The sequence below is a fragment of the Protopterus annectens genome, chromosome 7.part0, assembly GCF_019279795.1.
Source record: "Protopterus annectens isolate FY-2018-M chromosome 7.part0, PAN1.0, whole genome shotgun sequence".
Lineage (NCBI taxonomy): Eukaryota > Metazoa > Chordata > Ceratodontiformes > Protopteridae > Protopterus > Protopterus annectens.
Genome location: NC_056739.1, coordinates 27,902,741 through 27,917,292, shown reverse-complemented (window position 1 = coordinate 27,917,292; position 14,552 = coordinate 27,902,741). Strand labels below are relative to the sequence as shown.

Here is a 14,552-nt window from a genome sequence, read left to right as displayed (position 1 = left end):
GTTAACAACTTGCAGTCTGTTGCATATCAGTGTGTTAAAACTACAAAGCCTTTCTCTTCACATGTACTGCTGTATAAATGCAATTAATGGGCTGAGGTGGATACTATCTGAAAATTTAAGACATGCTTCTTTATGTTTATCATGCAAAATACACATCAATTATATTTAATGAAACATTTTAGTGCTACACTTGTAACACTGCTGGTATAGTTTATTTATAAGTTATTGTTACTTTACAGAAAGTGTATGTTATTTACCAATTTATCAGAAAGAATGAGAGACAGAAAATTAAAAGACATACTTTATGTTTGTGCTGTTGCTATATTTAATATAAGAAAAAACTGTGTTGCTTTTTACTCTGTTGCCCATTTAATTTAAGGAAAAAAAGTATTCTGCTTTAATTCTGTTGTTCCATTACACTTCTGTTGGGCATAGTATAGAATGGATTCAGACCAGCTGAATCTAGTTCTGTTTGAGGATTGAGCACTAAAACTCAAGACACTGTTTTTTGGAGATCACCCCCTGTACCCTTGTGGCAGGAGTGTACAGTAGGACTGTCTAATTGAAGGTTACTGGTTCAGGGCTCAGTTTGAGCCATTTCAATGTCTTTGTATTAGCTGCTTTGGTCTTGTTTGAGCACTATCGTGCACTGTTGAGCAAAGGGCCTAACTGTTGTTGTTTATAGAAACAAAAGTGCCAATACACATAGTTCCCTTAGAAGCAGCTGCTATCTAGCATTCTTAAATAGCTCTCAGCTGTTCTGAGCCACCCTGCAGCAACTTTACCTCTTACCTATCAACATCAGAATCTATAGATCCCCTTTTTATAGACCTCCTACTGAGACCCCCATAGGTTAGTCCCCCCTAAAATAGCCCATGACCAGATAACCCCATCTTTTTCTCCTTATCTGGGGAGATACCAGTTTCCTTTGTTTCTCCTGCTAGCTTGGTTGACAATGTTTTCTTTTTCTTGAACAGTGCAGCAACAGCCTCAAGTACACTGAACCCCTTACTGCTAAATCACTCAAGTACAATTTGCGAGAAATGCTCCTACACTAAGAATCTGGAATCACTACTCTCTCACATCCAGAACAGCAACACTAAGCAGGTTCTCAGCTCACGCACCATGACTCCTACTCATGATATGCAGCCAACACCTTCATATACGGAGGTACTCTCCAGAAACCTATCTAAACACCAGAGACTGCCAAAACACAAACATGCTACACTTACCACTACACCCAAAGCACCCAAGACACAAAGTCACTAGCACCAGTGTTGCACTAAATAAGTCCCTAAGGCAATGCACATCTATTCCAAATGTTTTAGTTATAGGCAACTCTATAGTGAGACATGCAGACACCCCACTCACCAGGTAAAACAAGGAGAAGGTTATCTGTCTGGTGCATGGATTTGTAGATCACACATGCACTCAAGTCTCTCAACAACAACTTGAAACATACCTCTCTGAAGTATATGAAGAGAGACATGATTGACCTCTCTGAATGTGTGTCCCAGGCAGGTATGGTCCTAATTTGAGCAGCATTTTACCCTCACCTAGGATGATATCACAATATAAACAAAATAATTGACTTCAATAATTGGCTTAGTTTCTGGTGTCATTCTAAGGGAATCTAGCTCCTGTCAGTCTGTGATGACACGGTGGATAGACCATGCTGCTTTGCCAGAGAGGGACTTCACCTGGCACCTCTAGGCTTTCGATTGCTGGCTAAGGCACTTGCCTCCCCCATAATGCCTTTTTTAGGCAAGGTCACAAAAACAAAGTTTTCAATTTGAAAATAACAAGCACAAAGACACGAAGGTTTGTGCTGCTAAATGCTAGGAGTTTAAGTCAGAAACTGCACTTTCTGGAAGCAGTCCTCTCCCTGGAAGATGTTGACATCTGTGCATTCACAGAAACCTGATTCAAGGCCGGAGAAAGTATCCCAGCCTTGCAAGGCTACAATGTATTCCACACTTTCAGACCGCAAATGGAAGGCGTGAGAACCAAAGTAGGTGGAGTATCTATTTTCATTAAAATATTATGCCTCTAGACTGGTTAGACAAGATAACTCTGTGGAGTTACTCTAAGTCCAAATTACTGTGGCTAAGACCCTGCCTCATGTCATCATCAGTTACAGGTCCCCTTCCATGAGGCAAGAAAACCCACACAGCTTATTTAGACCTACGTGGTACAAAGTACGACCTAACACCCTAGTCATGGGTGATTTCAACTATCGCTCCATTAACTGGGGATATTATATGAGCCCAAACTCAATTGCACAAAAGTTCGTGGACTTTAACTGAAATGCCCTGGAAAAAATAATGCACCACCCCACAAGGGTCTCTAATATTCTAGATCTGGTCCTCACCAATATGAGTGACTGATGCAACACCTCAAGTATAAGGCCTGCACTGGTTAAATCCAACCATAAATCAGTCATTTGTGAAGCAGCAATAGCACCAGAACTCCCCAAAGGAGAAGTCAGGGTAAACATTTCACCAGCACTAACTATACCCTCCTAATGAATGGTATAATTGACTTCCAAGCTCCAGTTTCCACAGATGGCACTGATGGCTATGCTATGGTGTACATTGATGCCCTGTATAAACATCCACACAAATGTATAGACACAGCTGTGCCAGTTAGGATTAAACCAGGATCCTCAAGAAAAAACAAACCATCCTGTTGGATGGCTAGCATTAGCAGAGTATACAATAAGTGAAAGATGCTACTGACTAAAAATACAAAAGTTAGAACCCAGAATTGGAAGAGCACACTCATTGGCCTAAACAAACAAATAAGACAACTCATAAAATCCTCAAAAAGCAACTATGAGAAAAAATTTAGTAACCATACCCAAAGATAATCATAAGGCCTTCTTCAGCTATGTCCGCAACCTAAAAGGTAGGACTCCAGTGTGTGCTGAACTAATTATGGATGGTATCCCACACACTGAGCCTGAGGAAATTGCAAACCTACTAGAAGACAGGTTTGGTGAAATTTCAGCCCCCATCATACCACAAACCATTTCTTCATCACCTCCTACCTGCATTTCCAATGATCACGTCATCAATGCTCTCTCCAAGACTAAGAACACAACTGCCAAGGGGCCAGGTGGCATTCTGGGTTGCTTTCTTAACGTTCTTAAACAAAAGCTAGCTACTCCACTAGGCATCCTATTCAACCACAGCTTGAGTACTAGCCTTGTCCCCACTGAATGGGAAATCCTGAGCATATCTAAAGAATCCTAGCTTGGTTTGTGATTTACTGCGGAGTTGACTGGTAAGAGAAGTTTTATTTGAATTTATATTGTATTTGTTATCACTGTTTTTAACTGTTCGTAGGTAGGGAGAGATAGTTTGTTAACAAGATTTACTTTGATTCCTATTTTGTTGTTTTACCTATAATTTCACTGTTGGTTGTTAGAAAGGGAGAGTTTTTTGACAGGCAAGTTCTAGCCACCCTAAGGGGCCTAGACAGCTATAAATTCACACAGACTGCAGAGAGGAAAATCCTGGGCATATCTAAACAATCCTACCTTGGTTTGTGATTTATCGTAAAGGAATTACATCTTGTGTCTGGCTTGCAGAACTTGTATGGTCAGAACAGTTTTACTGTATTTAATTTATTATTTAGTTGTATATTGATAGTGTGATTTATTTTTTTATTTATTTATTTTTTTTGGGATAGACGTTTATTTAACTTCTCTTTGAATTCTATGGTTACTGTTTTTGACGATTCTTTTCTTTTACCATATTTTATTCCTTTGAAGCTGAATATGGATTCCTTAAATGAGTATGCAATTAATGATTTGCTAATGCACAAATATCTTGTACAGTGTAATAAATGCTATGCATATTTAAAGGTGACAGCTGATAACCCTGGTGATCTGTGTTCCTTGTGTGAAAAGGTAGATGATTTGCTTACTATTGTTAGAAGTAAATCTAGACTTGATGATGATTGCACTTGTGCAATTGGCATGGCTTGGAGAACTGTTGTTTCATACATTAATGACTGGACTGATGAACTAAATAATGTTAGGCAAAGAACAAACAGAACACATTTAGGAAACAATGCATCTATTGTCTGCAAAGATCATTCAACCCCTATGAAACAAGACGATGCCCCTGACAACTTTGGAATTCAGGATGCAAGTATTCAGCAATCTGAGGATCCAGTTTGTTTAGAAGGAAACAAAAAAGAAAGAGAGGAAGGAAGTTCACAACAAATATAACAAGGAAGGAAAAGAAACTGATTAATGACTGTAAAGGAAAGAGAATATGTGGTAAAATGGACACTGCTTTGTTATGTAACACACAGGTTACAGAGAATGATGATAGTTGTCTATCAGAAAACCTTCAGTCTATTGAAAAAGGCATCATTTTTCTAACAGAGAAGGTAGGAAAAAGAGGCAAGGGGCAGGTAGAAAGGAAGAAATCAAAATTAAATGTGGAAGGATTGAAGAACATTACTGTAAGAAAAAAGAAGAGAAAGACAGATGTTGACTACATGGCTCAAGCTGTGGATTTAAAATACCATCTGGATGAGAATTTAATACACAATGAAAACAGTGGGATTAATAAGACTAACGGTGATGAAGATCTATCCCTTGCAACAATTGACAGAGCAGATATTATTGTATTAGAAGCTGAAGATTCTTCAGAGCTGGCCAGCAAAGATATTCTTATAATTGGAGATTCAGTTATTAGAGGAACTGGTACTTATATTTACAAAGAAGATAATAACATTGAATACTGCTATGCTTGCCAGGAGCAAAAATAGAAGATGCGAGATGAGCCTTGTAAGGAAGTACAGATCCATTTTTATTCATGTCGTTACAAATTATGTCATCTGCAAGGATTCTTTGATTGTTAGTAGGGAAATGACACCCATCGTAGATAGTATAGCTTGTGTTAGGATGTATTTTTCAGAAATCACCTATGGAAAGTATAGTCAGGTCACTGTGATTGAAAAGATTTTTTGGGTACCTTCGTTGAAGGTTGTGCATCAGGGCTGGTAACTCGGCACGTAAAACTCAACTACCAGTCATTAGCGGACCGGAGTTCCGCTGTGGTGACCCTAACCGGGAAAAGCCAAAAGACACAAACAAACAGACCTACATGGAAAAAAATGTCCTGTTTTAAAAACGGAAATGTGTAGAGTATCCATGCCTAGTTTTGAGCACACGTGTTCAGACAGGATGGCATGCATTTGTCAAAATCAGCGAAGATAATTTTTGCAGCAGATATTTTGCAATATTTGACAAACACTAGGCAGGAATTTTGCCAGGTAGAAAATTTAATATTTCAGAGATAGCAACATTTGATACAATTCTGATGGCAGTTAATGCTATGACCATTAATAATGAAGTTTTTTTTATTGGAAAATTTGCTACGTTCCTAACAAGAGTGATGTTGTTATTGTTTGTGAAACATGGTTAAAGAACAATGACTGGAAACCAGTTCTGTCAGGGTATAAATGTTTTTACTGTAACAGACATTCTAACAAAAAATCAGGTGGAGGTGTTATGATAGGAATTAATGATAGCTATGAGACCTGTGATTATTACATGTTCAATGATAACACCAGTACTATACACTGTGTAACTGTGACAATAAAGACAGCCCTGGAACATATCACGATTGTTGGAGTGTATAGACCACCAAAGTCAAGTGCAGATAACCTAGAGGAATTCATACATTTCTTGCATGAAACACAGGAGGGAAGAATAATATTAGCTGGGGACTTAAATTTCCCAGAAACAGACTGAAATAATACTGAAGCAACAGTGTTAGTAAGGAAATTATTCACAACGTATATTCAGGAACAGCAATTGCTTCAGATTGTTAAAAGACCTACTAGGGGATGGAGCATACTAGACATTGTTTGTGTTCCTAAAGGAATTACTGTTACTTCAAGTCAGGTTTTACCACCATTGATGTGCAGTGATCCTGGGGTTATAAAGGTTAATCTGTTGCTATATAATTCTGTCAAACTGAAGTCTAAGCCAATGCACAGAAGGTTATTACAGATTATATGGAATCAAAACAGTCACTATGTAAAACTAAGTGCAGTGAGGTGTTCAATGGAAAAACTGCAGATGGAATGTAAAAAGGTTTGAAAGAGAAGTTGTTTGGATGCAAAAAATAAAAAAAAAATGTTTAACATCAGGATCTAGACATACAACATCAGGGGGATATATTTCCATAAGAACAAGATGTCTGTGAGCGACAAAATATATAAGAAATGGAAGAGAGGTCAAACTACAACTTTGAAAACTGAAATAAACAAACTGGGCAACAGATTAAGCATAGTGTAAGACAAGATCAAGAAAAATTTGAAGAAAATGTATTTAGATATTGGGCATAATAGGAAACCTTTTTATAGATATGCAAGATGTAGAAGGAGTAAAAACTCACAAATTGTGTGTAGATTCTAAAATGTATTCTTTGACACAACAGATTATAGATATATTTACAAAATCTAATGCAAAACAGTTTGGCTCCACAAAAGGGGTGATAAATTGTCCTAGTGACATCCAAGTAACCCCAGATACTGGAATCAAATTAGATTATATTGAAAAAGAACTGCACAAACTTGATCCAAACTAGGCACAGGGAGGAGACGGAATTAGTAACAATGACCTGAGAACACTTCAGCAAGAACTTACAATATCATTATATCTGTTATTCACTAGATTATATAAATATGGGGAGATTCCTCAAGATTGGAGACATGCACTTATTAAACCTGTCTTTAAGGGAAAGGGGAGTAGGACAAACCCAGAGTCATATAGATCCGTAAGTCTACTTGCATGTTGTGGGAAAATCAGGTAATACTGGATAGGTTATTGTCAGAACTGGAGAGGTTGAGACTTGAAACCATATATCAGCATGCACATGTTGAAAACGGATCTATTACTACCTTAACATGATGTTCTATAACAATATAATAACAGCTATGAATGAAAAATTGTGCTGGGATGTAATTTATATAGATATGACTTCAGCATTTGACGGGGTCATACACAAAACACTGATTGATAAATTAGTACAACTGGGTATTGATGTACTCGATAAGATGGATAGCTGCATGGCTTACAAATAGGATATGGCAAGCATCATACAGCAACTGTACAGGTGAAATCCTTGGTTACAGTCAGGGTGACAGGGCATTGTCCTAGGCCGTTACTTGTTTAGATTGTATATTTCAGACCTAACTTTTTCATCTGAGGTGCTCTACTGTCTATATGCAGATGACCTGAAATTGGGTAAACTGATCACGTGTGTTACAGTTAAGGCATGTCTCCAAAATAATTTGACTAAATTGACCATTTGGGCACAGGAGAATAATATGCTGATAAATACATCAACAACTAAGCATATGAGATTTGGGAGACAAACTGAAAGGTCAATATTTAATGCAGCACGCAGTGATTGAAACTGTAGACTCATTTAAAGACCTGGGTATATTGGTAGATTCAGCTACGGGTTTTTCTAATCATATCAACCAATTGGTTAACGATAGCTATAGAACTATAAGTTGTATAAAAAGATATATAAAGTCTAGGAAATCAAAAATGAAGTCATTGTTTGTTAGTTACATTAGACCCAAACTTGAGTATGGAATGACAATATGGAAACCCTATAAGAAAACAAGCATGAGTAAACTGGAAAGAGTACAGCGGAAATATACCAAGGGCATCCATGGATGTGAAAATTTAAGTTATCATGAAAGACTAAAATACCTGAACTTGTACAGTGTCTCTTACAGACATCTAAGAGAACATCTTATTCAGGTATATAGGGCATTTAGAGACAACTACCTCTGGGAATGTTTGGGGTTATCAAGAAGTACTAGAGAATCATCATACAACCTATGTAGAAGATTCTATGGGAATGAGAAGTGTACTAATTGGTTCTCTGACATAGTAGCTGATGCATGGAACAGACTACCAAATTACATTAAAGCAAGTACTAGTTTAGATATTTTTAAGAACAACCTGGACACTGATGGGAACAAGTGTTTTGGTATATTGGCAAGCTAGAAGGGCATTAATACCTATGCTTGAAATATTTGTACGTATATGTATAACAGCGACTGTTAACCCCCTCCACAAGGCAGCTCAGAAACTCACCCGGGTAACTATAGACCCATAAGTGTAACCAGCCGCATATGTAAGGCAATGGAATGAATCACCATGGATTTCATAAATAAGGATATAGGTGACCTCCCAACCCTAGATTTGTCCCAGTTTGGTTTTATCAAGGGTAGGTTATGCCTGCTAAACCTAGCAGACTTTGAGAATGTGACCACAGCCATAGATGAAGACACAGCTGTGCACACAGCCTATTTTGACAGCCAAGATCTTCAGCTCAATCCCACATTCAGACATTATTCACAAACTAACCCAGTTGAATATCAACTGCTATGTTGTCAGGTGGATTACAAACTGGCCCAGAGATCAACAACACTCAAAGTGACAGACCTCACCTCTACCAGCAGATCAACTAACAATAAAGAAAGTATCCTGGACTGGATATTAATTAATAGCCCCCACCTCATGTAGAAATCAGGTACTCTCCCTGAAGATCTAAGTGACCATTTCTTAACATATACTATTAGGCATCAATTTGAATGTCCACATCTACCCACATATAAAACAATAAGAAATAAAAACTTCAACCTTAATAAATTCCTAGAAGAACTTTAATTATGCAATTGGTCAATTCTAAAACAACTACCAATAGATGAGGCAGTAATACACTTTAATAACACGTTCCTCACCATCATTGACAACCTGCATGCTCTATTACAATTAAAACAAAAGTTGCCCCCTGGCTCAATAAAGAAACCAGACTAAAGATCATCCAAAGAAATAATGCCTGAAACACCTGGAGCACCTCTAAAGCCCCACAAGATCAATTCAAATTTTGACAATATAGGAATGATACAAAAAAATCCATATTACTAGACAAAAAAAATATTTCTGTCATCTACAACAGAAACACCACAACAAGTCACTGGGCAGGTATTAAACTCCTCCACCCAGGGCAATCCACTACTCCAACCTTCTCAGCCCCTACCCAAAAATCGCCAGAGTCCATTGCCAACACCTTCAACAGTTTCTTCACAGAAACCATCCAGGCCCTTGGTAGCAAACTTAAACCCACTTGTCCTAATGCTGAAAAGCTTAAACCCAGTGACAATCTCTCCTTTAGCTTCCAAAAAGTTCTGACTTCACTCATTAGAGCCCTAATTAAAAAACTCAAACCAACCACCCTTTCAGCTGACCTCCTCCCTGCAGACTACCTGCAAAAAGCTGCTGATGTCATAGCATACCCTGTCACTATTTTGATAAACAGAACCATAGCTGAAGCCTCTATCCCCTCTATCTGGAAAATATCCAAATGTCATACCACTCCATAAAGGTGGCAGCTCCATTGAACTGTCAAACTATAGATCAATAGCTATCCTTTCCCCTCTGGCTAAAATTATGGAAAAGTGTATCCATAAACAACTCTTACACTACCTATTTCAAAATAATCTTCTGGCCAACTCCCAGCATGGATTTAGACCACAGCACAGTACCACCTCAGCCCTCCTGTCCTATTCTATTGTCATAAATTCCAGCCATAACAACAACAAACTGTCTTCTGCCCTGTTTCTCGATCTTTTCAAGGCCTTTGACATGGTTAACCACCAGCTACTCTTACTTACCCTAAATAAAATATCTCTAAACAACCATGCTATACAGTGGTTTCAATCTTATCTTAGTGGAAGACAGCAGGCTGACCTTTGGCAGGACAAACTCTCCACCCTTCTCCCAGTTACCCTTGATGTCCCTCAAGGCTCCATATTAGGTCCCCTTCTTTTCTCCCTCTTTATCAATGACCTCCACACTGTAATCCCAGATACAATCTGTATACAATATGCCAATGACTCCATCCTGATCTGCTCAGCCTCTACCCCTACAGATCTCCTTAGTTTAACCCAGAAAACCTTTGATACAGTGGAAAACTGGATCTCTAATCAACAGCTGATGTTAAACCCTAATAAAACAAAACTATTGATCTTCTCCCCTACTCTCAAATCCTCTAAACCTTCATTTACTATAACATCTAACAATGGGACCATAATCTCACCAGATATGTATACCAATCTCCTGGGTGTTATAATAGACAACAACCTCAAATATGATATGCACATAAACCAAACTATTAAAACCGTTAATAAAAAACTTGTCTCCCTATACAAAAACAATCCTTTTCTCACCCTTCTAACTAGGACTGCCATTGCCAATACCCATCTGCTTTCAACTCTACTCTATGCCTTACCAATACTCACTAACTTGAACAAAACTGATCTCAGCAAACTCTCTAGCTGCTACAATCAAATTGCCAGGTTTGCCACAGGAACTCCCTACAGGACACACCATTGTCAAAACCTACACCTCTTAGGTTGGCTAGAACTCCCCAGGCTAATTCAGTTTAATCAACTTACTGTAGCATTCAAGATTATTAATCATCCAGAAAAAATGCCCTCCCTTAAAAACATTATCCATCTCTACAAAAACGCTAGGCCTCTTTGTTCCACTACAAAACTTTTGGTTCAATCTGTTAAAGCTAACAACCTATCTGTAGAATCTTTGTTTGCAAATTCAGTAAGTAAAACCTGGAATTCGCTCCCATCCAACCTTACTTTGAACCCCTCCTTTAATCAGATCAAAAAAAACTCTAACCCAGTATTTTAAAACTCACTGGTTATGTCCTTGCTCTAACCCTGACTAAAGCCTCATCTACTTCCATATCCCTGCAATTTCTTATTCATAGCAACTAACCTCTTAAACTGAAAGGTTTGAAAAGAGAAACTGTAATATCTTTGCAGATACTCTGTATATAAGCTGCACCTATAGGTTTGATAAGAGAAACTGTAACATATCTGTATATATTTCTGTATATAAACTGCATTCTTCATAGGCCTGAAATGTGAGACTGTAACTTGTATGTTAATACAATATGTTTGTGCATATACTGTAACTTGCTTGTCTCTATCTGTTTGTAAGTTTGGAGCTTTTCTCCCCAGGCCTCTGCTGAAAATGGACATGTGTCCAGTCGGACTATCCTTGTCAACAAATGTAAAATAAACTAAAATAAAAATAAAGATCTGTCACCAGTGGGATCCCACAGAGGTCAGTGCTGGAAACCATCTTGTTTGGCATATACTCCTCTGAAGTCCAGGCCAAAACAGAGGGGCTGTGGCTAACCAAGTTTGTGGATAACCACAAATTAGGTGCTAGTGATGTCAGCGTTCTTCAAAAGGGGCATACACAGACAAATGATTGATGCCAAAGCCATAGTCTTAAACTAAATGCTAAAAAATGCATTATCATTCGCATTGGTAAAAACAACGTCCCTGCTGATTATAAAATAAACAATAATACCATAAGTACCAATTCTGTAGTGAGAGGTCTGGGAACACAAGTTGACTGTGATCTCAGCTTCGACCACCATGTGTCTATTGTGGTGAGGAAGGCATTCTATATCGCTCACCTGATTAGCAAAAACATTGCTTCAAGAGCAAATGAGGTTATAACTCCCATGTACTTGTCCATCTTCAGGACTATTACTGAATATAATGGTCCCTTTAGTATGTACGATACCAGACACCTGCAGCATGCTGAGAGACCTCAGAGATTTCTAACTAAGAAAATTCAGGGTCTCCAGCGTTTCTTATGCAGACAGACTGAAATTTGTCTGGCTTACATGGCTATCACTGACCCAAGTCTAATGAAAATGCTGCATATTCATAAGTCAAATGGGACTAGAGTCACCCATTCCAGGGACCTCAGTCTAGCCTGCAAAACAAATAGGATCTGCTGGAGAGACAGATGCATCTCTCAGAGGTTGCCACTCCTCTGGAATAGGCTTCCAATCCATGTTAAGCAGAGTACCTCCATGCCCCTGTTTAAGTGCAACCTGGACGACTGGATGGGAAACCGTAAGTTTCTGCTGGGGATTCACCCTGCCTCTCCTAGACATGAGTAATCTTTGCTAGAAAACACTTGGACATAGATAATCTCTCTCATCTAGTATTATATTGGATTTTGCAGCTAGGCCTGTAAAGATCCTCTGGTCAATAGCCTAGTAACATACTATGACCCTATACGTTTAGCTTACTGCACGTTGATAATGTAGTCTTCAAGCTGTGAATAAGCCCTTTATTCACAGTAGGACTGGGTTTAATTCAGAACTAAGATACACTACAAGGGTTCAAGTTAGATTTTTGTGAATTGTGGTTATGCAAAACTACTTCTGTAGATCCTGTTAACATGGGGACGCATCACTTTCACCCACAAGCCATAGTGATATGTTTTTATGCAGGAGTTTTACTGTACACACCCTACTTTATTAGTGTCAAATTAATTACTTAAGATAAAGTATTACTTCAGAAATATGTACACTTTTGTGTGAAAGCATCCAGATGTGTATTATTTTACACTGTAGAACACACCAATAAATGCAGGGTCACTGGCAGTATAAGTCCAAACAAGCGAAAAACGTCCAAGATGTTCATAGGTTCATAGGTTCATACTAGGCTATCTGCCCTAGGGCATTTATAAGCCTAGCCAGAGTGTGTGTGGCTTTCACCACCCCTTAGGATGAGAATACTATACCCATTAGTTTGCTGTGCCTCTGTCCAGCAGTGACACAGAGATGATTCCCGGGGTAAACCTACGATCTCCCATCCACTCGTCAAGATTTCTCTTGAACAGAGTCGGTGAGGGGCTCTGCCTCACATGGACTGGGATTCTGTTCCATAGTGTAGGGAGTCTCTGGGTGATGAATCTGTCCCTCCAGCACGTCCTATTTATATCCGTGTTGAGGTTTAAGTCTCTTGCTCGTGGCTCTGGTGGATTTGGATTTTTGAGGTGGAGCATGTCCATTAATTCCGGGTTGGACATGGCCTTGTATGTCAGGCACAGATCACCTCTGAGCAGACGGTAATCGACTGAATAGAGCTGGAGTTTCTTCAGTCGGGCATCGTATGACATATGTTTGAGCCCCTTTATCCTTTTGGTGAGGAACTTTTGGGGTCTTTCCAACTGCTGCAGGTGTCGGGTAAGGTACATTCCGAATGGGGCGTTGTACTCAATCATTGGTCTGATAAGTGAAGAGTACAGGGGTACAATGACCTCTCCTGATCTGGATGTGAATCCTTTCATGATCAGGTGGGCAATGTAGAAGGTCTTCCTAACCACTTTGGCAATGTGAGTGTCAAAAGAGAGGTTACTGTCAACTTGGGTCCCCAGGTCCCTGATAACTTCTTCCGTGTTTAATGGATTACCACCTATGTGGCAATTAGGGGTTACCTTGTTTTTCCCAAAGGGTATGACTATACATTTTTTGGCATTTAGCTTAAGGCCATGGCTCTGGCACCAGTTATCCATTTCTATGAGACCTCTCTGGAGGATGTCTGTGTCTGATGGAGTGTCAATTATGGTGCCCAGTTTGCAGTCATCTGCAAATTTTGTCAGCCACAATCCCCCTATGTTTGCCTGCACTTCAGAAAAATAAATGCCAAACAAGAGGGGTCCCAGGACTGAGCCCTGTGGGACACCGCTCGTGACCGGCTTAGAGTCTGACATGGCACCAGCAACTCTAACACTGTGTGTTCTGTCTTTGAGCCAGTTTGCAACCCATCTTGTGACATATGGGTTTACATCTAAGCTGGTGAGCTTTTCTATGATGCCTGAGTGGGGTATTGTGTCGAACGCTTTTGCTAGGTCAAGGTAGGCTGTGTGAACTGCCTTACCCTCATCAATGGCTGCATTGTTTGCACCTATCACCTATCACAGGGTAAGACCAAACAACACAGCTGCACTCTTAGATTGTAAAAACCACGACTCAGCTTCACTCCCATATAATAAAACACTGCAATTGAAAACGAACCAGTTCTAGTTTATTGAAAAACGTTAGCGCTTTCACCCAAAGGCTTCTTCAGACGTATAAACACATTCAACTATGCAAGAATTTCAATATACGCTAACTGAATCCTATTGGTTAAAAACAACATAATTAGATGTTTAACAGCTGCTAGGTACACAAGGTGCTAGTTACTGTTCCCATCCATAGAGGAGAATTATATAAAAATGTGTATACAAAAATACACACATACTATATATAACAAATATATATATATTCATATGTTTATATATACACACCTAAAAGCATATAAAATCAATAAATAATAAATCTATCTAGTAAATACATGCATAAAGCAAATGTATAGGAACAAATATCAAAGACACTCAGACAAACATTACCAGAGACTAACATCAAATATCTATCACTGACATGACATGCACTAAACATAGGTATAAACCCCATGAATGTATATAATGTGTAGATCAAACAAATAGCAGCTCATGGTAATACAATAAATGAATACACAGTGAGACCCTCTCTAATGTACAATATCCATATAATATGGAGTACATACCTATATCTACTCATAAATCATTTCTTAGGTCTAAAACACCTCCTCTT

General features: G+C 38.8%; 1 protein-coding gene across 1 annotated transcript in view; it reads left to right on the top strand.

The window, feature by feature from the left end:
• Positions 1-14,552, top strand: part of LOC122805775 — an 889,800-nt gene that overhangs the window by 406,051 nt on the left and 469,197 nt on the right. The gene's annotated exons all lie outside the window — the stretch shown is intronic.